The following is a 24,766-nucleotide window of genomic DNA, read 5'->3' as shown; positions in this document are numbered from 1 at the left end:
TCTCGTTTTCCTCTCCCCCACTTCACCCTTGCTGTTTATTTGCCCTCTCTCTCTATCCTCCCTCTCTTTCTCTATTTGCCTCTTTTTGCCCGCTTGCTTTTTGTTTGCTTGTGTGTTAGTTTGCTTGCTTGTCACGATGGCTCAAGATAATACTAAATTGTGTGACTTCACCAATACCAACAACAATGATTTTATTAGCACTCCAATTGCTCCTCTTACCGATGCTGAATCTTGTGAAATTAATACTGCTTTGCTAAATCTTGTTATGAAAGATCCGTTCTCCGGCCTTCCTAGTGAAGATGCCGCTACCCATCTAAATAGCTTCGTTGATTTGTATGACATGCAAAAGAAGAAAGATATGGATAATGATATTTTTAAATTGAAGCTATTTCCTTTTTTGCTTAGAGACCGTGCTAAAGCTTGGTTTTCATCTTTGCCTAAAAATAGTATTGATTCATGGAACAAGTGCAAAGATGCTTTTATCTCTAAGTATTTTCCTCCTGCTAAGATCATCTCTCTTAGAAACAATATTATGAACTTTAAGAAACTTGATCATGAACATGTTGCACAAGCTTGGGAGAGAATGAAATTAATTATACGTAATTGCCCTACTCATGGTTTAAATTTATGGATTATTATACAAAATTTTTATGCCGGATTGAATTTTGCTTCTAGAAATCTTTTAGATTCGGCCGCGGGAGGCACTTTTATGGAAATCATTTTAGGAGAAACTACTAAACTCCTAGATAATATTATGGTTAATTATTCTCAATGGTACTGAAAGATCTACTAATAAAAAGGTGCATGCGATAGAAGAAATTAATGTTTTGAGTGGAAAGATGGATGAAGTTATGAAATTATTTGCTAATAAGAGTGTTTCTTCTGATCCTAATGATATGCCCTTGTCTACTTTGATTGAGAATAATAATGAATCTATGGATGTGAATTTTGTTGGTAGGAACAATTTTGGTAACAATGCGTATAGAGGAAATTTCAATCCTAGGCCTTATCCTAGCAATCCCTCTAATAATTATGGTAATTCCTAAAACAATTCTTATGGAAATTATAATAAGAAGCCCTCTGATTTTTATTCTAATATTAAAGAATCTATTACTTCACAAAAGAATTTTAATGCTATGATTGAAGAAAAATTGCTTAAGATTGATGATTTGGCTAAGAACATTGATAGAATTGATCTTGATGTTGATTCTTTGAAACTTAGATCTATTATACCTAAGCATGATATCAATGAGTCTCTCAAGGCCATGAGAATTTCCATTGATGAGTGCAAAGAAAGAACCGCTAGGATGCGTGCTAAGAAAGATGCCTTTATGAAAGCATGTTCTTCTAGTTCCTATGAAAATAATGATGAAGATCTAAAAGTTATTGATGTGTCCCCTATTAAACCTTTGTTTTGCAATATGAATCTTGATAATGATGAGACTGAATATGATCCACCTTTACCTAGAAGGCGTTCCAAGAATTCTGAATCTTTTGATCTTGATGCTAAATTTGATAAAAGTGGGATTGAAGAAATTAAAACCCCAGATGTTGCTAAACCCACTATTATGGATTTCAAGGAATTTAACTATGAAAATTGCTCTTTGAAATTTTCTCTTTCATTTCAAGGAATTTAACTATGAAAAGGTGGGATTGAAGAAATTAAAACCCTAGATGTTGCAATCCGTGCTAAATTCTCCTCACGCTTATAGTCAAAATAAAGCGTTTACTAAACATATCGTTGATGCCTTGATGCAATCTTATGAAGAAAAACTTGAATTGGAAGTTTCTATTCCTAGAAAACTTTATGATGAGTGGAAACCAACTATTAAAATTAAAATTAAAGATCATGAAGGCTATGCTTTATGTGATTTGGGTGCTAGTGTTTCCACGATTCCAAATACTTTGTGTGATTTGTTAGGTTTCCGTGATTTTGATGATTGCTCTCTAAACTTGCACCTTGCGGATTCCACTGTTAAGAAACCTATGGGAAGAATTAATGGTGTTCTTATTGTTGCAAATAGGAATTATGTGCCCGTAGATTTTATTGTTCTTGACATAGATTGCAATCCTTCATGTCCTATTATTCTTGGTAGACCTTTCCTTAGAACGATTGGTGCAATTATTGATATGAAGGAAGGAAATATTAGATTCCAATTTCCATTAAGGAAAGGAATGGAACACTTTCCTAGAAAGAAAATTAAATTACCTTATGAATCTATTATGAGAGCCACTTATGGATTGCCTACCAAAGATGGCAATACCTAGATCTATTCTTGCTTGTTATGCCTAGCTAGGGGCGTTAAACGATAGCGCTTGTTGGGAGGCAACCCAATTTTATTTTTATTCCTTAATTTTTGCTCCTGTTTAGTAATAAATAAATTATCTAGCTTCTGTTTTGGTTGTGTTTTTTGTGTTTAATTAGTGTTTTTGCCAAGTAGAACCATTGGGAAGACTTGGGGAAAGTCTTGTTGAACTTGCTGTAAAAAACAGAAACTTTAGCGCTCACGAGAACTGCTGTAATTTTTATTTGGAAAGTGATATTTAGTTAATTCTTTTTGAAGATGATTCACATATAAATTCCTCACGCCCAGCAATTTATTTTATAATTTTTGGGGTTCCATATCTTGCGGTAGTTACAGATTACTACAGACTGTTCTGTTTTTGACAGATTCTGTTTTTCGTGTGTTGTTTGCTTATTTTGATGAATCTATGGCTATTAAAAATAGTTTATAAACCATAGAGAAGTTGGAATACAGTAGGTATAACACCCATATAAATAAAGAATGAGTTCATTACAGTACCTTGAAGTGGTCTTTTGTTTTCTTTCGCTAACAGAGCTCACGAGATTTTCTACTTTAAGTTTTGTGTTGTGAAGTTTTCAAGTTTTGGGTAAAGATTTGATGGATTATGGAACAAGGAGTGGCAAGAGCCTAAGCTTGGGGATGCCCGTGGCACCCCCAAGATAATCTAAGGACACCTAAAAGCCAAAGCTTGGGGATGCCTCGGAAGGCATCCCCTCTTTCGTCTACTTCTATCGGTAACTTCACTTGGATCTATATTTTTATTTACCACATGATATGTGTTTTGCTTGGAGCGTCTTGTATGATTTGAGTCTTTTCTTGTTAGTTTAGCACAATCATCCTTGCTGTACACACCTTTTGAGAGATCCAAACATGATTTGGAATTTGTTAGAATACTCTATGTTCTTCGCTTATATCTTTTGAGTTATATAATTTTGCTCTAGTGCTTCACTTATATCTTTTAGAGCACGGTGGTGGATTTGTTTCATAGAAACTATTTATCTCTCATGCTTCACTTAGATTATTTTGAGAGTCTTAATAGCATTGTAATTTGCTTAAAATCCTAATATGCTTGGTATGCAAGATTAATAATAAAACTCTCTTATGAGTGTGTTGAATACTATGAGAAGTTTGATACTTGATAATTGTTTTGAGATATGGAGAAGGTGATATTAAAGTCATGCTAGTTCCGTAGCTGTGAATTTGAGAAATACTTGTGTTGAAGTTTGTGATTCCCGTAGCATGCACGTATGGTGAATCGTTATGTGATGAAGTTGGAGCATGATTTATTGATTGATTGTCTTCCTTATGAGTGGCGGTCGGGCACGAGCGATGGTCTTTTCCTACCAATCTATCCCCCTAGGAGAATGCGCGTAATACTTTGCTTTGATAACTTGTAGATTTTTGCAATAAGTATATGAGTTCTTTATGACTAATGTTGAGTCCATGGATTATACGCACTCTCACCCTTCCACCTTTGCTAGCCTCTCTAATACCTCGCACCTTTCGCCAGTATCATACACCCACCATATACCTTCCTCAAAACAGCCACCATACCTACCTATTATGGCATTTCCATAGCCATTCCGAGATATATTGCCATGCAACTTTCCACCGTTCCGTTTATGACACACTCCATCATTGTCATACTGCTTAGCATGATCATGTAGTTGACATAGTATTTGTGGCAAAGCCACCATTCATAATTCTTTCATAATTGTCACTCATGCATCATTGCATATCCCGGTACACCGTCGGAGGCATTCACATAGAGTCATCTTTTGTACTAAGTATCGAGTTGTAATTGTTGAGTTGTAAGAAAAATATAAGTGTGATGATCATCATTATTATAGCATTGTCCCAGTGAGGAAAGGATGATGGAGACTATGATTCCCCCACAAGTTGGGATGAGACTCCGGACGAAAAATAAAAAAATAAAAAAGAGAAAGAAAAGAGGCCATAAAAAGGCCCGAATAAAAAAATGAGAGAAAAAGAGAGAAGGGACAATGTTACTATCCTTTGACCACACTTGTGCTTCAAAGTAGCACCATGATCTTCATAGTAGAGAGTCTCTCATGTTATCACTTTCATATACTAGTGGGAATTTTACATTATAGAACTTGGCTTGTATATTCCAATGATGGCCTTCCTCAAATTGCCCTAGGTCTTCATGAGCAAGCAAGTTGGATGCACACCCACTTAGTTTCAGCTTTCATATGCTTATAGCTCTAGTGCATCCGTTGCATGGCAATCCCTACTCACTCACATTGATATCTATTGATGGGCATCTCCATAGCCCGTTGATACGCCTAGTTGATGTGAGACTATCTTCTCCTTTTTGTCTTCTCCACAACCACCACTCTATTCCACCTATAGTGTTATATCCATGGCTCACGCTCATGTATTGCGTGAAGATTGAAAAAGTTTTAAGAATGTCAAAAGTATGAAACAATTACTTGGCTTGTCATCGGGGTTGTGCATGATTTAAATATTTTGTGTGGTGAAGATAGAGCATAGCCAGACTATATGATTTTGTAGGGATAACTTTCTTTAGCCATGTTATTTTGAGAAGACATAATTGCTTTGTTAGTATGCTTGAAGTATTATCATTTTTATGTCAATATGAAATTTTGTCTTGAATCTTTCGGATCTGAATATTCATACCACAATTAAGAAGAATTACATGAAAATTATGCCAAGTAGCACTCCGCATCAAAAATTCTATTTTTATCATTTACCTACTCGAGGACGAGCAAGAATTAAGCTTGGGGATGCTTGATACGTCTCCAACGTATCTATAATTTTTGATTGCTCCATGCTATTTTATCTACTGTTTTGGACATTATTGGGCTTTATTATCCACTTTTATATTATTTTTGGGACTAACCTATTAACCGGAGGCCCAGCCCAGAATTGATGTTTTTTGCCTGTTTTAGGGTTTCGAAGAAAAGGAATATCAAACGGAGTCCAAACGGAATGAAACCTTCGGGAACATGATTTTCTCATCGAATACAGCTCAGGAGACTTGGACCCTACCTCAAGACACGTAACAGGAGGCCACGAGGTAGGGGGTGCGCCTACCCCCCCCCCCAGGCGCGCCCTCCACCCTCGTGGTTCCCCTGTTGCTCCACCGATGTAATTCTTCCTCCTATATATACCCACGTACCCCCAAACGATCAGATACGGAGCCAAAACCCTAATTCCACCGCCGCAACTTTCTGTATCCACGAGATCCCATCTTGGGGCCTGTTCCGGAGCTCCGCCGGAGGGGGCATCGATCACGGAGGGCTTATACATCAACACCATAGCCCCTCCGATGAAGTGTGAGTAGTTTACCTCAGACCTACGGGTCCATAGTAAGTAGCTAGATGGCTTCTTCTCTCTTTTTGGATCTCAATACAATGTTCTCCCCCCCTCTCTTGTGGAGATCTATTCGATGTAATCTTCTTTTTTCGGTGTGTTTGTTGAGATCAATGAATTGTAAGTTTATGATCAAGTCTATCAATGAATAGTATTTGAATCTTCTCTGAATTCTTTTATGTATGATTGGTTATCTTTGCAAGTCTCTTTGAATTATCAGTTTGGTTTGGCCTACTAGATTGATCTTTCTTGCAATGGGAGAAGTGCTTAGCTTTGTGTTCAATCTTGCGGTGTCCTTTCCCGGTGACAGTAAGGGCAGCAAGGCACGTATTGTATTGTTGCCATCGAGGATAACAAGGTGGGGTTTTCTTCATATTGCATAAGTCTGTCCCTCTACATCATGTCATCTTGCTTAAGGCGTTACTCTATTTTTAACTTAATACTCTAGATGCATGCTGGATAGCGGTCGATTAGTGGAGTAATAGTAGTAGATGCAGGCAGGAGTCGGTCTACTTGTCTCGGACGTGATGCCTATATACATGATCATACCTAGATATTCTCATAACTATGCTCAATTCTGTCAATTGCTCAACAGTAATTTGTTCACCCACCGTAGAATACGTATGCTCTCGAGAGAAGCCACTAGTGAAACCTATGGCCCCGGGGTCTATCTTTATCATATCAATCTCCTACTACTTAGTTATTTACTTTTCCTTTATATTACTTTGCATCTTTATCATAAAAATACCAAAAATATTATCTTTATCATATCTATCAGATCTCACTCTCGTAAGTGGCCCTATAGGGATTGACAACCCCTATTTGCGTTGGTTGCGAGGATTTATTTGTTTTGTGCAGGTGCGAGGGACTCGCGTGTAGCCTCCTACTGGATTGATACCTTGGTTCTCAAAAACTGAGGGAAATACTTACGCTTTCATCATCCCTTCCTCTTCGGGGAAAACCAACGCAGTGCTAAAAGAGGTAGCAAAGACCACTCGTTTCAGGTAAAAGGGCAAGGGAAAGAAAGGGAACTTCAAGAAGAATGGCAAGCAAGTTGCCACTCCCATGAAGAAGCCCAAAGCTAGACCCAAGCCTGAAACTGAGTGCTTCTACTGCAAAGGAAATGTTCACTTAAAGTGGAACTGCCCTAGATACTTGGTGGATAAGAAGTATGGCAAAGTGAACAAAGGTATATTTGATATACATGTTATTGATGTGTACTTTACTAGTGTTTATAGCAAACCCCTCGGTATTTGATACTAGTTCAGTTGCTAAGAGTAGTAACTCGAAACGGGAGTTGCAAAATAAACAAAGACTAGTTGAGGACGAGGTGACGATGTGTGTTGGAAATGATTCCAAGGTTGATAAGATCACCATCGCACACTCCCTTTACCTCCGGGATTAGTGTTAAACCTAAAATAAATGTTATTTGGTGTTTGCGTTGAGCATAATATGATTGGATCATGTTTATTGCAATACGGTTATTCATTTAAGTCAAAGAATAATTGTTATTCTATTTACATGAATAAAACCTTCTGTAGTCATACAACCAAGGTGAATGGCTTATTGAATCTCGATCGTAGTGATACACATATTCATAATATTGAATCCAAAAGATGCAAAGTTAATGATGATAGTGCAACCTATTTGTGGCACTGCCGTTTATGTCATATTGGTGTAAAGCACATAAAGAAACTCCATGATGATTGCTACCTCTTGAGCACTGCGTTGGATTTCCCCGAAGAGGAGAGGATGATGCAGCAAAGTAGCGTAAGTATTTCCCTCAGTTTTTGAGAACCAAGGTATCAATCCAGTAGGAGGCTACGCGCAAGTCCCTCGTACCTACACAAAAGCAATAGCTCAACGCAACCAACGCGCTCAGGGGTTGTCAATCCCTTCATGGTCACTTACGAAAGTGAGATCTGATAGAGATGATAAATAATATTTTTGGTATTTTTGGTATAGAGATGCAAAGTGAAAAGTAAAAGGCAAAGTAAAAAGCAAAGCAATAATAAAGTGATGGAGATTGATATGATGAGAAAGAGACCCGGGGGCCATAGGTTTCACTAGTGGCTTCTCTCAAGAGCATAAGTATTCTACGGTGGGTGAACAAATTACTGTTGAGCAATTGATAGAATTGATCATAGTTATGAGAATATCTAGGTATGATCATGTATATAGGCATCACGTCCGAGACAAGTAGACCGACTCCTGCCTGCATCTACTACTATTACTCAACTCATCGACCGCTATCCAGCATGCATCTAGAGTATTAAGTTAAAAATAGAGTAACGCCTTAAGCAAGATGACATGATGTAGAGGGATAGTTTCATGCAATATGATAAAAAACCCATCTTGTTATCCTCGATGGCAACAATACAATACGTGCCTTGCTGCCCCTTCTGTCACTGGGAAAGGACACCGCAAGATCGAACCCAAAGCTAAGCACTTCTCCCATGGCAAGAAAAACCAATCTAGTAGGCCAAACCAAACTGATAATTCGAAGAGAATTGCAAAGATAACCAATCATACATAAAAGAATTCAGAGAAGATTCAAATATTATTCATAGATAGACTGGATCATAAACCCACAATTCATCGGTCTCAACAAACACACCGCAAAAATAAGATTACATCGAATAGATCTCCACGAGAGAGGGGGAGAACATTGTATTGAGATCCAAAAAGAGAGAAGAAGCCATCTAGCTACTAACTATGGACCCGTAGGTCTGAAGTAAACTACTCACACTTCATCAGAGGGGCTTGGATGATGATGTAGAAGCCCTCCGTGATCGATGCCCCCTCCGGCGGAGCTCCAAAACAGGCCCCAAGATGGGATCTCGTGGATACAGAAAGTTGCGGCAGTGGAATTAGGTTTTTGGCTCTGTATCTGATCGTTTGGGGGTACGTAGGTATATATAGGAGGAAGGAGTACGTCGGTGGAGCTTCGAGGGGCCCACGAGGCAGGGGGGCGCGCCCTCCACCCTCGTGACCGCCTCGTGGCTTTCTTGACGGAGGGTCCAAGTCTCCTGGGTCTTATCTGATGAGAAAATCGCGTTCCCGAAGGTTTCATTCCGTTTGGACCCCGTTTGATATTCTGTTTCTCCGAAACACTGAAATAGGCAAAAACAGCAATTCTGGGCTGGGCCTCCGATTAATAGGTTAGTCCCAAAAATAATATAAAAGTGGAAAATAAAGCCCAATATAGTCCAAAACAGTAGGTAATATAGCATGGAGCAATCAAAAATTATAGATATGTTGGAGACGTATCACTGATGGACTTTTTGAATCACTTGATTATGAATCACTTGATGCTTGCGAACCATGCCTCATGGGTAAGATGACTAAGACTCCATTCTCCATAACAATGGAGCGAGCAACTGACTTATTGGAAATAATACATACTGATGTATGCGATCCGATAAGTGTTGAGGCTCGCGCCGGGTATCGTCATTTTCTGACCTTCACAGATAATTTGAGCAGATATGGGAATATCTACTTAATGAAACATAAGTCTAAAACATTTGAAAAGTTCAAAGAATTTCAGAGTGAAGTGGAAAATCATCGTAACAAGAAACTAAAGTTTCTACGATCTGATCGCAGAGGCGAATATTTGAGTTACGAGTTTGGTCTTCATTTGAAACAATGTGGAATAGTTTCGCAACTCACGCCACCTGGAACACCACAGCATAATGGTGTGTCCGAATGTTGTAATCGTACTTTATTGGATATGGTACGATCTATGATGTCTCTTATCGATTTACCACTATCGTTTTGGGGTTATGCATTAGAGACAGCTACATTCACGTTAAATAGGGCACCATCTAAATCCGTTGAGATGACACCGTATTAACTATGGTTTGGCAAGAAACCAAAGCTTTCATTTCTTAAAGTTTGGGGTTGCGATGCTTATGTGAAAAAGTTTCAAACTGATAAGCTCGAACCCAAATCGGAGTAGTGCGTCTTCATAGGATACCCAAAAGAAACTGTTGGGTACACCTTCTATCACAGATCCGAAGGCAAGATATTTTGTTGCTAAGAATGGATCCTTTCTAGAGGAGTTTCTCTAGAAAGAAGTGAGTGGGAGGAAAGTAGAACTTGATGAGGTAATTGTACCTTCTCCCGAATTGGAAAGTAGTTCATCACTGAAATCAGTTCCAGTGCTTCCTACACCAATTAGTGAGGAAGCTAATGATGATGATGATCAAACTTCAGATCAAGTTACTACCAAAACTCGTAGGTTAATCAGAGTACGGTCCACACCAGAGTGGTACGTTAATTCTGTTCTGGAAGTCATGTTACTAGACCATGACGAACCTACGAACTATGAGGAAGCGATGATGAGCCCAGATTCCGCAAAATGGCTTGAGGCCACGAAATCTGAGATGGGATCCATGTACAAAGTATGGACTTTGATTGACTTTCCCGATGATCGGTGAGTCACTGAGAATAAATGGATCTTCAAGAGGAAGACGGACGCTGATAGTAGTGTTACTATCTACAAAGCTCGAATTGTCGCAAAAATGTTTTCGACAAGTTCAAGGTGTTGACTACGATGAGATTTTCTCACTCGTATCGATGCTTAAAAGTCTATCCGAATCATGTTAGCAGTTGCCGCATTTTATAAAATTTGGCAAATGGATGTCAAAACTGCATTCCTTAATGGATTTCTTAAAGAAGAGTTGTATATGATGCGACCAGAAGGTTTTGTTGATCCTAAAGGTGCTAACAAAGTGAGCAAGCTCCAGCGATCCATCTATGGACTGGTGCAAGCATCTCGGAGTTGGAATATGTTCTTTGATAAAGTGATCAAATCATATGGTTTTATACAGACTTGCGGTGAAGCCTGTATTTATAAGAAAGTGAGTGGGAGCACTACAACATTTCTAATAAGTATATGAATGACATATTGTTGATCGGAAATAATGTACAATTTTCTGGAAAGCATAAAGGAATGTTTGAAAGGAGTTTTTCAAAGAAAGACCTCAGTGAAGCTACTTACATATTGAGCATCAAGATCTATAGAGATAGATCAAGACGCTTGATCTATTTTCAATGAGTACATACCTTGACAAGATTTTGAAGTAGTTCAATATGGAACAATCAAAGAAGGAGTTCTTGCATGTGTTGCAAGGTGTGAAGTTGAGTAAAGACTCAAAACCCGATCACGACAGAAAATAGAAAAAGAATGAAAAGTCATTCCCTATGCCTTAGTCATAGGTTCTACAAAGTAAGCTATGCTGTGTATCAGACCTATTGTGTACCTCACCATAAGTTTGGCAAGAGGGTACAATAGTGATCCAGGAGTGGATCACTGGACAGCGGTCAAGAATATCCTTAGTGGAATAAGGAAATGTTTCTCGGTTATGGAGGTGACAAAGAGTTCGTTGTAAAGAGTTACGTCGATGCAAGCTTTGACACCGATATGGATGACTCTAAGTCTCGATCTAGATACATATTAAAAGTGGGAGCAATTAGCTAGAGTAGCTCCGTGCAAAGCATTGTAGACATAGAAAATTTGCAAAATACATACAGCTCTGAATGTGGCAGACCCGTTGACTAAATTTCTCTCACAAGCAAAACATGATCACTCTTTGGGTGTTAATCACATAGCGATGTGAACTAGATTATTGACTCTAGTAAACCCTTCGGGTGTTAGTCACATGGAGATGTGAACTAATCACATAAAGATGTGAAATATTGGTGTTAAATCACATGACGATGTGAACTAGATTATTGACTCTAGTAAACCCTTTGGGTGTTAGTCACATGGAGATGTGAACTAATCACATAAACATGTGAATTATTGGTGTTAAATCACATGACAATGTGAACTAGATTATTGACTCTAGTGCAAGTGGGAGACTGAAGGAAATATGCCCTAGAGGCAATAATAAAGTTGTTATTTATATTTTCTTATATCATGATAAATGTTTATTATTAATGCTATAATTGTATTAATCGGAAACTTAGTACATGTGTGAATACATAGACAGACAGAGTGTCACTAGTTTGCCTCTAATTGACTAGCTCGTTAAATCAATGATGGTTATGTTTCCTAACCATATACATGAGTTGTCATTTGATTAACGGGATCACATCATTAGAGAATGATGTGATTGACTTGACCCATCCATTAACTTAGCACGATGATCGTTTAGTTTGTTGCTATTGCTTTCTCCATAACTATACATGTTCCTATGACTATGAGATCATGCAACTCCCGAATACCGAAGGAACACTTTGTGTGCTACCAAACATCATAGCATAACTGTGTGATTATAAAGATGATCTACATGTGTCTCTGATGGTGTTTGTTGAGTTGGCATAGATCAAGATTAGGATTTGTCACTCCGATTGTCGGAGAGGTATCTCTGGTCCCTCTCGGTAATGTACATCACAATAAGCCTTGCAAGCAATGTAGCTAATGAGTTAGTTACAGGATGTAGCATTACGGAACAAGTAAAGAGACTTGTCGGTAACGAGATTGAACTAGGTATTGAGATACCGATGATCGAATCTCGGGCAAGTAACATACCGAGGACAAAGGGAACACTGTATGTTGTTATGCGGTTTGACCGATAAAGATCTTCGTAGAATATGTAGGAACCAATATGAGCATCCAGGTTCTGCTATTGGTTATTGACCGGAGATAAGTCTCGGTCATGTCTAAATAGTTCTCGAACCCATAGGGTCCGCACGCTTAATGTTCGGTGACGATCGATATTACGAGTTCATGTGTTTTTGATATACCTAAGGTAGTTTGGAGTCCCGGATTTGATCACGGACATGATGAGGAGTCTCGAAATGGTCGAGACGTAAAGATCGATATATTAGAAGCCTATGTTTGGACATCAGTATGGTTCCGAGTAAAATCGGGAGTATACCGGAGTACCGTGAGGTTACCGGAACCCCCCGGGAGGTATATGGGCCTTATTGGGCCTTAGTGACAGAGAGGGGAAAGGAGCAAAGGAGGGGGTGCCCCTCCCCCAAGCCCAATCCAAATTGGGAGGGGGGCCGGCCCCCCCCCCTTTCCTTCCTCCTCCCTCCTCCTTCCTTTTCTCCTAAATCCAACAAGGCAAGGGGGAATCCTACTCCCGGTGGGAGTAGGACTCCCCTTGGGGCGCGCCTAGGAGGCCGGCCCCCTCCCCCTCCTCTACTCCTTTATATACGGGGGAGGGGGGGTACCCCATGGACACACAAGTTGATCATTGATCTTTAGCCGTGTGCGGTGTCCCCCTCCACCATAATCCACCTCGGTAATATTGTAGTGGTGCTTAGGCGAAGCCCTGTTCCGGTAGCAACATCATCACTGTCATCACGCCGTCGTGCTGACGAAGCTCTCCCTCGAAGCTATATTGGATCGTGAGTTTGTGGGACGTCACCAAGCCGAACGTATGTAGATCGCGGAGGTGCCGTATCTTCGGTACTAGATCGGTCGATCGTGAAGACGTACGACTACATCAACCGCGTTGTCATAACGCTTCCGCTTACGGTCTACGAGGGTACGTAGACGATACTCTCCCCTCTCATTGCTATGCATCACCATGATCTTGCGTGTGAGTAGGACTTTTTTTTGAAATTACTATGCTCCCCAACAGTTAGTGCGGTGGAAGCGGCACTTGAAGGACCCGGCATGAGTGGACGGCGTGCAGACGCACTTGGAACCGGGCCCGTGGCCCGCGCCAAACGGCGCCGACGCCGACCAGGGCCACCTCCTCCGCGTATTCTTGGAGCTGTGACTGGCCGATTTACATGAAATTAATTCTCTCAGTTGGGGTGGCAAATATAATACACATAATCCATATTGTTATGCACTAGCGTGTGTGTGTGAAATAGATGGATTATGGTCTCGTACCCAATAACATGGATGTGTGTGTGTTAGAGAGAGAGAGGGAGAGGGGGAGAGAGAGTGAGAAAGAGGGAGGGAGAGTGTATGTGAGGATTTGATGATAAAAAAGATCACCAATGTCACTTAATATGTATGAGAATATTAATATTAAACTCTTAAAGTTAATGGGGCCCGTTGCAACGCACCGGCGTTCTTCTAGTAGATTTAAAGAGCAACTCAAATTACTAACACATAGAACTACCAGAAAAGTTTATGTACATAACTAAAGCTGGGTAGACTCCTTCATTTAATTTCAACTTTCTTTTAAATAGTCACTCTACAAAAAGGAAAATATAAATACATGCAGTAGAGTCCTAGTATTTCCCAACAGCTCCTACTCTGGGTCGAAGAAGGCTAAATGGCACGAGGTTCGCTTTGACAATTTTGTTTTGAAAGGAAAAAGACGCTCCGCCTGGACAATCTGACCAGTTAGAAAGAGACTCAGTAAACCCAGCAGCATAGTAAACCAAAAACAAAAATCGATAACCCAGAAAAAGGCCAGTTGGACGCTGAGGTACACGCCAGGTTGAATTGAGTCAGAGGGGAGAAAACATGATTTTCCACCAAATGAAAATCATTTAGCTGCGAGTTAGGATTACCTTTAAAACTGATATTCTTGTGGTTGGATGGTTAGAGGGACAGTGTTATCCCTAACCCATCAGGGTTCAAGTCCTGAAGCTCGCATTATTTCTGGATAGGAGACGTTCCGGTCGATGACGAGGCGCCTACGGTGACTTCATAAATCTCAAGATGACATACCGGCTCAGTCTCAGGGAGGTGCTCATAGGAGTAGGGTGTGCATGTGTGCATTCATAGGGATGAGTGTATGCGCGTATGTATGAGCGCTTGCGTCTGTACTGATGTTAAAAAAAAACTGATATTCTTTTATCCACTCGTTAATTCAACAACTCTTTCAACCAGTTTTCTCAATTTGCATACAGAATTCATGGAACTTTAGTATAGGTAAGCTGTATGAACAAGTGACGTTAGTATGTAAGTTATAGCAACACTGTTTCGACAAGTGACATTATTAGTATGCAAATTACAATTATATCAACCCCATTGACACGGCCAAGGGAAATGAAACTAAAAAACAAGAACTATTATTATGTAAGTTATAGCAACACTGTTTGGACAAATGACATTATTAGTAGGGAAACGCTCCCTATCTGTATTTTTGTTTTGAGAATTTGTTCATTCAAATCACGAATCAGTACAGAGTAGGTGACCCTTATAAGCACACTGAAACGCAAAAATAAAGGACCATGAACACCTAGAGTACTCTAAAACAACCATAACACAAGAAGATCTCCGGAGCCCTGTGTCCTCATCCCTGAATCTTGAGAGAAGACCCCTGCAACAGAAGGATATGCAACCAGTCGCAAACAGGTCATTATCTTCGACCACGGTACAATTGCCGCCACGCCGCTTCCTCTTTTCTTGACACCAGTGCTGAGAGGGCATGGACATCAATCCAACACACCTGCAACAGCCGTCGCCATCTTTAGCTTTGAGTACCGCGAGAAGTGTCCCTTCCGGAAGGAAGAGAACTCGAGTCATCCGACCGGTCCAGCATCGCGGCCGGGCCATCCGCCCGGGCAAAGCAGGATCTCCCACCAGTATCAACACAGAGGAAGGAGAAGAACAGCAGCAGCAAATCATACCAACAAGGTAGAAGAAGGGTCTTCGTCTCCCTGAATCCATCGCCCATCGATCTGAGGACCCAAACAGCCAGTGCCGATGAACCTCCAGCCACCAAATCTGCGACCTCGACGAGACCCGGGATCCCCAACTCCCTATCTGTAGTCTGATAATAACGAAGCAAACGTCAAACCACACGCAGTCCGTTGATGCCTGATTAATCCCACGGCCAGAGAGGTACCGCATGTAAACTCTCCCTATCGTTGCTAACCAACCGTATTTGACGCAGGCACCCTCGCATAACCCATGATCCCTCTTTTTTTTTCTCCCCCTAATCCCTCTCCTGTTGCATCTCTTCTAGACCTCCGTTCATCTCTCATCTCCAGTCGGACCTCCCTTCGTCGTCACTCGTCAGCCAAGTTGTGCCTGTCCTCTCCAATTGCAGCGCCCAGATATCACCTCCTGCGTGCCATTGCTTCCTTTCCACCTCGCGTCAAAGATGCAATCCATGGCAGACGCTGCAGTCGACCACACCGCCAAGATCCGATCCCATGTGTGGATTTGGAGCTGTGCCGACCTACTTCTCCTGGCGACATCTCAATTGACATTGGTAGTGTGTCATTCCGGCATTAGGTGGCCGCTCCCGCCATATCCGCCACGTTTGTTTGCCTCACTAGGTTGCCCAAAAGTTTGAACTAGGTACCGGAGTAACAGCTGCCGGCCAAAGAACCAGCAGATCCGATATCCTTTTCCCATCTTCATCTTGCCTCCCAATCAAAGGTATTGCATTGCGTGAATCATCCGCCGTTCCATCATGATTTAATTACACATACTGATTATTCTCTATCTATGCTACATAAGCATCATATCTATGCTTCAGCATTCCAGTTTGTTTGCATCGATACTCGATGGATGGAATTGGTTTGTAGATCACAAAATGATTGATGTGCACATATGTTGGTAACATTCGTAAGCAGTTGTGTGCTAGCTTTGGAGCAGATGGGCACTGCCCATGTATGAAGCTGACTGATGCATGCACCTAGTGTGATGACACCTCGATCTGGCCTACAATCACTGGTAGAAAAAGGGCCTTTAGTCCCGGTTCGTAAGGGGGAACCGGGATTAAAGTATCGGTACCACCAACCGGTACTAAAAGAAATTTTCTGTTTTTTTTTTGAAATTTTTTTATTTTCAAATTTCTGAATTATTTTAATCTCTAATCACCCCTCATCATTCCAAATCATCTCACTTCCCGAACGGTCACCCATCCTCTCACTACTCCAGCTTGAGCACGCTTAACTTCCGGGTTCTATTCTCCCTCGTTTCCAAGTCTGCACTTGTTGTTTTCCTGACAATAGTAAGATGTCAATCCTATTAACCCTCAGGAATTTATCTTGAGCATGAAGTCACATATTTCACTGTTTGAGTTTAAAACTATTGTTCTAAAAAACAATAATTTTTTAGTAACACTAATATTTCTTGAATAAGTAGTTTGACCATTGTTTGACCACAATTTGACCACAGTTTGACCATAGTTTGACCAGATTTGACCAAAATTCAAAAAAGGTGAAATAATTATTTAATAACACTAATATTTTTGAATAATTATTTAGTAACACTAATACTTCTTGAATAAGTAGTTTGACCATACTTTGACCAGATTTACTGAAAATTTAAAAAAACTGAAATTTGAGCATAACTTTTTTTCCTTTTGGAATTTGAGGATTCTAGAAATTTGCAAACAGGCCGTAGGCGGTCTCCATCAGATGTAACTTTTCGAATAGATGATTTTTCATATAAAAAACTTTTTAATCCGAGTTCATATGCAAAAGTTATGCCCATTTTACAAATTCCAGAGAGATTTTGCAAATAAAGTCAAAATTCATATTTGCAAATTTTCCCAACAACTAGACCACATATCACATGGAAAACTTATTTTATTTTCTTTTTATTGACATTTCCATCATTTTCTTTTATTTTTTTTAAAACTGAAAAGGCGATCCAGGGGGGGGGTATAGTTTGAAAATGGGACCTTTAGTACCGGTTCGTGGCACGAACCGGGACTAAAGGTCTCATCCCCATTAGTCTCGGTTCGTGCCTCAAACCGGGACTAAAGGTCTAAGCTTTAGTCCCGGTTTGTGGCATGAACCGGGACCAATGGTTGTGGGCCAGGAGCGAGGCCCATTGGTCCCGGTTCATCCCACCAACCGGGACCAAAAGGTCTAAATGAACCGGGACTAATGCCTTAGCCGCACGAACCGGGACCAATGCTCACATTAGTCCCGGTTCTAGACTGAACCGGGACTAATGGGCTGAGCCGGCCTGGACCATAGCCCTGTTTTCTACTAGTGAATGAACATGACCACGCAAAGTGAAGCAAGTCTATAATCTATAGGTAACATATGATATTCACTTGGAAGCAGTGAATATACTATTGGTGACTTGGAAGGAAATGACTTTGTATCCTGTCCTAAACTTAGAGTATGAATGGATGAAGCAGATAACAAACTTATGTTCTGTTGAAGAAAACGTATTCTTACCATGGAAAACAGTTGTATTTGATGGAAGCAAAAAAAAATTGCCATGGGAAGCAAAGTTTTTCTTGTGTTGGAAACAAATTCTTCGATGCAATTTTTTTTCACATGGAAGCAAAGTTCTTGGACACAACTTTTTGGTACATCAAAACAAATTTCGATTGTGGTAGCAGGAAATTATCTCATCGTTGGAAGAAAAAGTTTGTTGCGTTGAAAACAAAATAAAATGTTACACAGGATATATTGTTAATTATATCGAAGCAAATTTGTACTGCACTAGCAGAAAGTTTTACTAGTGTCTAGTCTAGAAAAAGAGTTGAACAGAGTTTCCAAAAATAAGCAAGCATACCATTATCAAGTCGTTGGAGACCATCCAGATCCAAAATGAATCTGTGTTTCTGTAACATATTTCAAATTTATTTAAGAAATATTTAACGAAACATTTTCCTAGAAGATTGATGTAAATATGTATCGGATAAGAAACATGCGAGAGTAACAGATGATGCACTATAATATTGACAAACTTTTTTTTTTTGCGGGTGATAATATTGACAAATTGATCCGGATTGAAGCAAATGTGTAAACTGTCGGAAGCATGTAATTTGAGTGTATGAAGCATTATTTTTAGTAATCATGGAAGAAAATTTATTTTCTCTCTCAACATGGAAAAAAATCCATTCAAAATATGGAACCAATTTTCGGTGCATAGGGAGGAAAACTTCTACTGGACGGAAACAGAACTTTGGTATGCCTGAGACAAACTACTAACTAGGAACAAATTTTCTTTAAATTGCCTTTTGACCCTGCAAGCCGCTGCTGCAAAGTACTAGTGTTAGAGACGTGCGTTATCTAGGGTAGGTCTATTTCCATAGTTGGTGGTGCCCACCAATACTGACGTAAATCATCTTCTTTTCTCATATTTTGCCAGCGACCAAGATGTGGCTGTCACTCTTATGTGCAAAATTACTAGGGCTGTCCCGATATAAAAAGGCTGTAACATCTTTCATTTTTTCGCATGTGTACAACATGGCCGCAAATGTTTTACTATAAAAGTATATTTATTTGTTCTAGCATATATGTGCGCTAAATCTTAATTCATTGAAGCAAAAATCATTCAAAAATGGCCACAACATAACAAGTTGTCTCCGGTCGCCTACAAAGATACTGCCTCCTTAAACCAATATAAAAGCGTTTAAAATATTAAAGTAGTGATTTAAATGCTTTTATATTAGTTCACAGAAAAAGTACACAATAATTAATTTTCTTTGAAACTCTAGCCTAGAAAAATAAACATAACATTGCATGTTATTTGGGAAACGGTTCTTTGTGGCCATGACATGCTTTGGGACATGGCGGCCCGCTTTGTAGAAAAAAAAAAGTGACGCTTGCAGCAGGCGGACTAGCTTTGCAACATCACTTGCCCTCTACATTGTTGCGTCAGCTGTTCGATCACTATCGTGTGAGTCGTTAGTTGCAACCCGTTGTTTGCAACACATTTATACGACCCATATGGGGCTTTGCAACATGACCCATGTTGTGCTTGTGTTGCAAATACTCCTTGACCATCCAAGCATTTTTTTTATCGTCTGCAATATGACCCATGTTGCGCTCAAGAGTTTGCAACATGTCCTCGCGTTGCAAATACTCCATGGTTGTCCAAGCGTTTTACGACCATTTGCAACATGACCCATATTGCACTCTGGAGGATTGCAACATGACCCATGTTGCGCTCGAAGGTTTTCTAACTTGGGACATGTTGCGACGGCCGCAATGTTGGCGATGTCCCAACTGAACATGAGCGATGTTGTGTAGCGACGGCTACAACTTGGGAGATGTTGTGACAGATGCAAAGTTGGTGATGTGTGGGACGATGAGTGTTTGCAACGTCCGCCCAGTTTCAAACCTCCCAAGTGCAACATCATGTTGCAAATGGTGAGTGCAACATGAGTCGTGCTACAAACGGTGGTCGCATCTAAATGGCTAATCAAGGGACCGGCTGAGTGGTTGTCGTTTGCTTTGGAACGTCAAGCTTTTGCTTTGTAACATGTTGTGCCGCGCGACCGGCTTTGCAGCACGGTAGTCCGTTCTTTCCGTCAACAGCCTTGCAACGTAAGTGTCCAGCTTGCAACATGCAGCATCGCGCGACCGGCTTTGCAGCACGGCAGGCAGTTCGATATTTCCGTCGACAGCCTTGCAACATTATCGTCCAGCTTGCAACATGCAGCGTCGCGCGACCGACTTGGCAACACGGCAATCCGGGTTTGATGTCGCTTGGTCTTGCACCGTCAGAGTGATAGTCTTCAAGATGAAGCACCGTGCAACAGGCTTTACAGCGTGACCGCTCGGTTTTATAGCAAAAAAAAAAAAGAGAAGAAACAAGCGGCGGTCGGATGGCGACATTTTCATATTTTCATATTGTACAAGTAGTCGCCCGGCTTTGAAGCGTCAGGTCTAGCACATGAAGTAGCAACGCCCTTTCGATGATGCTTATGGATCAACCCGGTGATTTTGGTCATTTCACCTATGCAACAACCTCATTTGGTTATAGTAGAAAATGCCGACAACAAAAAATATTGGGCATACATAGTATGCAAGTCAAAAACAAAATGCTTGCAACATAAACAAAGTTGCAGCAGACACCCCAAAGGGAATGGCAACATGTCACTCCGTGTATTCACATCAACACACCCACTAATTGTAAAAAAATTAAAAATGATAAAAACCATATGTGATTTGGCAACTAATACAAGCATACGGCTGCTTAGTGGTGTCTTGTTGTTACTCCTGCCGAGTACACTACTATTCAGGGGGAGGTCAAAACAAAAACATGCATGCAAAAGAATCAAGCTATGGCAGCAGGGGGACCACACTCGTGTAAAAAGGTCAGGGGACCCGCGCATGGAGTTGAACGAACACAGATAAAAGGAAACTAGGGGGCCAGCGCAGACGCGTCCGTGAAATCGGAGGGCTCGGGAGAAGGTTTACGCCAACAATAAAACAGTCGGTGAAGGCTTTTTTCAAAAGCAAAAAAATGCACCAGCCGGGAATCGAACCCGAGTCTGTACCGTGGCAGGGTACTATTCTACCACTAGACCACTGGTGCTCTGACGATATTTTCTTTTGGGACATTTAATAGTTGTACTCTTAGGAATCCTTCAACTGGAAGCAAAGAAACCATGTTTTTCCGTATTTTAGTGCTGACCAACTGAACTTTTACTAGTATACACGCTACTTCAGAGAAAAGGTGATCCACATTCGGGCATGTCCGCATGTATTTATTTGCGGATGATACTTTGTTTTTCTTTGAAGCTACACAGGACCAAGCTCTAAGAGTGAAGGCCGCCATCGACTTGTATTAATTAAGAGCCACGGGTCAAAGCATTAACTTGAGTAAGTGCTCGATCTTGTTTGGTGAAGCTTGTCCAGCGGCCATACAGGAGGATGTCTGGGCTGTACTGAATATTACTAAGCCGGAGTTTGAGGACAAATATCTAGGCCTTCCTACGCCTAAAGGTCGGATGTCAAAAGGGCGGTTCCAAAACTTGCAAGCTAGCCTGTTAATCCAATGGGGGGATGGATGGCTAGCTCAACCTGGTAGAGAGGTATTGATAAAATCAGTCGCTCAAGCTCTCGCCTACATACATAATGGGTGTGTTCAAACTTTTGTTTTCAGTTTGCGATGAACTAACAAGGATGGTTAGAAATTTTTATTGGGGCTCCAAAAACGGTCACAGAAAAGTGCATTGGAAGGCTTGGGATAATTTGTTACAGCCGAAGTGCAAAGGAGGGCTTGGATTCCGGGACTATAGGATATTTAATCAAGCACTCCTAGCACGCCAAGCATGGCGACTCATTGACAGACCCGAGAGTTTGAGTGCTCGCTTACTGAAATCAAGATACTACCCTAATGGCAAATTGGAGGATACAGTCTTTTCTGGGAATGCTTCGCCGTCTTGGCAAGCGATCAGCTATGGAGTAGAGCTGCTGAAAGAAGGCCTTGTTTGGAGGGTTGGAAATGGAGCAAGCATAAGAGTTTGGAGAGATAACTGGATACCGAGACTGTACTCGTTCAAACCAGTATCCCCAAAAGGTCTTTGCCCTATCCGCTTTGTTTCTGAGCTGCTGAATGAGAATGGGTCATGGAACCTTGAGCTACTACAAAACTATTTTTTACCTTGTGATGTTGATGAGATCCTCAAAATTAGAGCGTCCCCTAGGAATGAGGAAGATATCCTAGCATGGGGGGCGGGAAGAGGAGGTCAATTCTCGGTCAAGTCTGCCTATAACTTCGCTTTTGAGGAAAGGTACAGAGAGCATGCTTCAGCATCTAGCAGTAATCCTGATCGTAGAAGGGCGATGTGGAAATTGGTCTGGTCCACTGATGTTCCCCCTACAGTACGGAACTTTGCTTGGAGGGTAATCACGGATTCTCAACCTACTTGGGTCAATAAACATAAGAGAACCTTGGAGACAACAGATGTATACCCGGTGTGTGGTTTGGAGCCTGAAAATAACTTCCACCCCTTGTGTCGATGCCCTAGAGCTCGGGAATTATGGTGGTTTATGTCGAATGTGTGGCAGTTGCCCGACATTGATTTGATTCGAAACACAGGTAAGGAGTGGCTATTTCATGTGCTGCAGCCTTTGCATGACACCCAAAGGTGTATGGTTCTGATGACACTGTGGCGTTGTTGGTTCATCCGAAATGAAATTGTTCACCATAAAAATCCACCATCTCTGGAAGTATCTGTTCGCACATGAACATGTCATCGTGTACCTCCAACGCCGAGGGTGATGCACCGCAGCTCACGTCGAAGGAGACCCGTCCGGAAGCGTGGTACGCAAGCAATCTGGCGGATGCTTTTCAGGACCCAAAACCACACGCGGCCGGGAGGGACCCCGTCTGGACGCGCGTCGGCTATGGGCTGCCCTAGGTCAGTTCGCCCGTGTTGGAAAACTCCTGTCTCTTGTGTTTCAGGGAAGTAGCAAAATTGTTCCACGAAGGTGGAAGCTTGGCAATGATGCCTCCGGCAACAAATTTGTCCGGCAACACACACTTGAAGTACTCAAGTTCTTTTGCGAGCGACTGTATCTCATGAGCCTGCTGTACAACAGGGCGCTCATCAGTCATCTTGTAGTCATAGAATTGCTCCATGACGTACAACTCGCTGCCGGCGTCCGAGGCACCAAACTTGGCCTCGAGCCTTGCCCACATGTCCTTGCCGTTGTCAAACGACATATTCGAATCCACAATGGAGTCATCAAAAACACTCAGAAGAGCACCTTTAAAGAGGGTATCGATCTTCTCAAAAGCTTCCAGCTGTACTGGATTAAGATCGCCCTCAGGCTTGCCCTTGGTGGCATCATAGCAGCCCATGGTCTGAAACCAGTAGACTGCTCTCATGCGCCACCTCTTATATTGCGCCCCCTTAAAGGCAGGCGACTTCAGATGCACAGCAAAACCACTCGGAGTAAATTGCCTATATCAGGTTTTTGGATTGTTGGAAATATGAGCAAATAACTACGAGATCTAATCCGAATAAATAGGAAATAGATCATGACAGCAATAGCAGAGATTAAACTAATCATGCGAAGTAGCATAATAGATGAACAGATCACATCTAGGGCACATACTAGAAACATGAATTCTACCACGATCTCGAACAGGAAGGATAGAATCACATACGGTGCAGCGGGAGCAGCACCGCCAGCGTTGACGTTGTCGCCCATGTCATCGAGGATGAGGTTGCCGAGGTCGGGGAAGAAGTCATCGTTCGCGAAGTCGTCGCTGCCAGCAGTCGCGCGAGTGCGCACCCCAAAAACCTGATCGCCCCTCTCCCGTACAGGATCACCAGAGGCGGGGTTCCGGAGGCCTGCTGTCCCTTCTCCCGGTGCACGCCGAAAGGAGGGATGGAGAAGACTTGCTTTGCGGCGCAATGATCTGGAACGGTGGTGAGAAACCATATGAAGCGGCGGCGGCTAGGGTAGATGTCTGCCTGACTATATAGTGTGGGCTGGGTAGGTCGTGGAAGTAAACCCCACGTCCGAGTCGTCACGGTCCAAAAGAATCGGAAACGGTTCAGTAATTAACGTGTCCATTAATTATTAATTAATGACTCATTAATTTTTCCCGAGCAGCAAAAATATATACAACGTGCGTAGCTCTGTCCTCGGCTCAATCCCGCAACCCGCGGCGCGGCGCGTCGTGACGAGGCGAGGCGAGGCGTGGCGAGGCGAGGCGAGCGAGGAGGAGGAGCGCGCGTGTAGGTCTCCTCTTCTCATGCTCATACAAGTGGTAGAAGAGCCCACCTTATAAAGAGGTGCAACTCTCTCTCAACTTCCGGGGTGGGCCAAGAGAATTTCAGAATTTTAGTTGGGCTTTGGGCCAAAGGCCTACTAGCAAAATTCCAACAATCCCCCACAAAGTCTCATTGGCACATCTCATCATTTAGTTCCAAAACATTGTTTATATACCAGTGCTTAGTGGAGACTGTGAAGTTGAACTTTCACTTAGAGATTTATGCTACACTAGATCACAACTTGAATAGTGGACTATGCCTTGAACTACAAGTTTTCTGTGAGACTAGTTTCACACAAATTCTTGACCGATACTGGGCTGCCGCAAGGCTTCCCCGCGGGTGGAGCGTATACGTCATACTCTAGGGCCTTTTCATGAATTTATTAGAGAACACCCAATTCTCATAGACTGCGACATTAACAGTTAAATTCATATAGGTGTGTTCCTCAGAAGATGTTCTGCAGGACAACATCTCCGCTTACCCGAATAAGCCACTTGGAACACATTAAGATAAGTATCAACCTGCCATGCAGATCAGGAGAGTATTGTATCTTCATGGAGTGGGATAGGTAATATAGGGATACTCTCCTCCCAGCTGACCAACAGCTTGTCTCCCACTTCTACTTCACGGGATCTCCGATCACATAGAGTGGGTTACCACTATGGACAACTCATGCGGTGGGTCTCAGACCCATCTCCATCGATGCATTATCTATCACATTACGTGATAGACCCTTTG

At 41.7% G+C, this 24,766-nt stretch overlaps 1 non-coding gene across 1 annotated transcript; it reads right to left on the bottom strand.

Annotated features, from left to right (window-relative positions):
• Window positions 1–20,761: 20,761 nt before the first annotated feature.
• Window positions 20,762–20,832, bottom strand: TRNAG-GCC (transfer RNA glycine (anticodon GCC)). The gene has a single exon. It is a non-coding gene; the product is annotated as a tRNA-Gly (tRNA).
• Between the last annotated feature and the right edge of the window lie 3,934 nt (window positions 20,833–24,766).

The sequence above is a fragment of the Triticum urartu genome, chromosome 5A, assembly GCF_056163025.1.
Source record: "Triticum urartu cultivar PI428250 chromosome 5A, HENAU_Tu73, whole genome shotgun sequence".
NCBI classification, from domain to species: Eukaryota; Viridiplantae; Streptophyta; class Magnoliopsida; order Poales; family Poaceae; genus Triticum; species Triticum urartu.
This window is presented reverse-complemented; position numbering and strand designations above follow the sequence as displayed.